Raw genomic sequence first — 3,002 nt, forward strand, 5'->3', positions numbered from 1 at the left:
TTTTTTTTTTTAATGAAGAGAATCACTTTTTAAGAAGAGTAGTGTTTGAGAGATCTGTTGTTGATAAACTTATTTTTTTTTATTTACATATATGGATAAGCAAATATAAATGTCTAATTGGCCATGCTGCTAAACTAAGCATGTAAAAACTATCTTCCAGGACAGTAATAAATAAAATAYAATGTTCAAAACCAAAGCTGATGGTATTTTAACTAGATAGAAGTGACCTGTGTGCTCTCCAGCAGCAGTCTGGGCTGTAGGACTGCTTTCAGTTTGGTAGTGTGTGCTGGGAGAGGGTAGGTGGTCTGTTGCCAGGCAGAAATGAGAGCAGAGTTTCACATGAAATATTTGAACCAGGTAAAGATCATTGCATAGTGTGTCTTTRTTATGTGCAGCATCCTGAGGAGGAGAACTAACTATTTAAATCCAAATAGAATGTTTAATCCCTTTGAAAAATCTCTATATTTTCATTCTCCTTCTTCCTCTGACCTTTATAGAGTATTTCACCTCACACAGTGTTTGATGAGGAAGTGCCTAAAAATACATGTAAGAAGGTGCCCTGGAGATATGTAGCACTTTTGGTAGAGGCAGAGGCTAAACATGGAGAAGGTTCAGCTGTCTTTTCTGAGGCATTTTCTCCCTTATGCAGAACTTCTTAAAGAAGACATAGAGAGGGGATGTTGCTAGTTTTGATTTCACTGACAGAAGAGGAGACTTGGTATCATAGCTCCGGTGCTTCTAAGGTCTTGCAACCTGTAAGGGGATTGCTTTTTCTGCACCGAGATAATTCTCGCTTCAGGGCAGAAGAGACTGAAGGATATTCATCAGGGTGTCCTCAAACTACCTGCCAAACTGCTCCTAAGACTTCAAATACAAATCATCAAAGTTTGATGGATTTTCGTCAGAACAGGTGCCAACAAGTGGATGCTTTTTACTGGAGGAAGAAAATCAGGCATAGTGCATGTGGTTAGTAGGAGATTACCTCATGTACTTTTAGCAGTTGTTCTAAATGGTTTTTTCCATGAATAATGATATTGTGATAAGGTACGGTGAGCAAACAGAGTTTCTATTTACTCTTCTCTGAAGAGATGACCAATGCTGTGTAAATTTAAGAAAATAAAGTATATATTTACCTACTACTTAAATATTTGGTGGCACATAAGACAGAGTCTCTTTTCCTAGAGATGTGAAGCTTGACATGTATATTTATTTGAACTTTGGGGCATTTTTATCATAATCCTTCAAAACCATACAAAAGCATTCAGGAGATTATGACTCCATCAATTGGTAGAATTATTCAGAGTTTGAACAAGAACAAAAAAAATCTATTTTGCAATCCTGTGCTATATGGATTGTTTCTATGAGGTATGGGAAAAAGAGGAGGATAAAATAAAGTGCTGAATATTAAAACTGTTCAGTATATCACTTAAACAGAAAAATAATGGACATTCAGAAGACCACTTTTTGCTAGATACGTGGTTTTCTTAAAAGCTGCGTGATTTCTCATCAAATATTCACAGGACTGAGATGAATGTTAAAAGTGTCCTGTGACACAGCACTGAGGAATGAGGGGAGGAACTCTTTTAAAAATAGCATTTAATATCTTTGGAAGTTCTCCAAGACCTAACCCTGAGGTGTCTGCATATTTTTAACAAACTACGTATTTCTTCGGATGAAGAACCTGGTCTACTGCATCTGAGTTGAGCCTTTCCTCCTTTTCTTCCTTTTCTTCCTTTTTCCCCTCCTCTAATTATTTCCTCTGTTGACTCTCACTTTGGTTTTGAATTTCTACTTTGGACTACCACTCTGACTTTGAAACCTTAAGGTACTCTCCCTGTATGGCATAGTAGGAACTGAATGTGGGTAAGTCATGGAAGAGGTGGATTCTTTGAGTGATATTCACACTAGATCTGGGCAACTTTTTAGAGCTGTGCAGAGGAGTGGGATACATTGAACCTGTAGAGAGCCAGAGCAGCCACTTCRATTTCACAAGTGTGAACACATAYAGGGCAAATCAACAAGACAGCATCCAATTTCCAGGGAAAACAAAATCTGCTTATTTTTCTAAGCAAATATAGAAAGATAGTGAGGTCTCAAAGTAGTGTAGAGGGATTAAAATGGGAATGTGACCCTAGCTGTAACTTCTTGTGGGGAGATTTATGAAACCTGGGTGAAGGTGTGATCCTAACCCAGCAGGCTGAGGCTCCAGAAGGAACATAGCTCCACAAAAACTAAGAAATACAATAAATTATCTCAAGTGGAGCTTTGTGCTACTGCATATGTATTAACTCTGGCACCTGAACTAGGACTGAGTGAGACATCCTAGCAAAGCCTGGCCACTAGGAAATTAAATCATCAAATCTTTKTCCAGTGCATAGCACAACACTAAGAATGGTGGATTAGGGAAACAGAAGACTATCAACATTTTTTTTTTAATTTAATTCCTCTATTTTCGATGGTCATAAAGGTCTTCTCCTCCTGCCTCCTTTCCCCTCCCCACCCAACCACCCCATGCATTTTAATTTTATGAAAAATATCTGAAATCTTCAAGAGGAAACTGACCAGAAACTAGTCTTAGCCTCTCCAAGAATACCAGCATACTTTTTGAAACAAAATTTCTGAAAAAAATCTAAGGTTTTTCCSCTACAATTTTTACTATCTTATCAGACAATTTGAGTTTGATTTATTGATTCTTTTCTTTATTTCCTGTATTCTATTCAACATATCATACCATACTTCTTAAAAACAAGATAAATGTAGTCATAACATCAAAACTAAAGAATCTGAAACAACAATTTTTTCTACAAGTATAAGAAATGCTATTTGCATATATTTTAATGAAACAAGTACATTAAAGAGTCTTGTTGAACATACTGTCTGTTTCAACAACATACTATGATCTCTAAGAAAGAAATACTCTGATGGAAAAGTTTGTCTCCCAAAGCCTGACATTCAGTGAGAGATATCTTACATTGTTGCTCTTTTTTTTTTTTTTTTTTTTT

At 36.4% G+C, this 3,002-nt stretch overlaps 1 long non-coding RNA gene across 2 annotated transcripts in view; it reads left to right on the plus strand.

Annotated features, from left to right (window-relative positions):
* Nucleotides 1-1,679: 1,679 nt before the first annotated feature.
* The window catches only part of LOC146598643 (uncharacterized), a 48,625-nt gene continuing 47,302 nt past the window's right edge, over nt 1,680-3,002 (plus strand). For both annotated transcript variants that reach the window (XR_014895230.1, XR_014895229.1), the window contains exon 1: nt 1,680-1,863. This is a non-coding gene — a long non-coding RNA (uncharacterized LOC146598643). The remainder of the gene's footprint in view (nt 1,864-3,002) is intronic.

This window comes from Rhea americana, unplaced genomic scaffold (genome assembly GCF_003343005.1).
Source record: "Rhea americana isolate MKP2758 unplaced genomic scaffold, rheAme1 scaffold_158, whole genome shotgun sequence".
NCBI lineage: Eukaryota > Metazoa > Chordata > Aves > Rheiformes > Rheidae > Rhea > Rhea americana.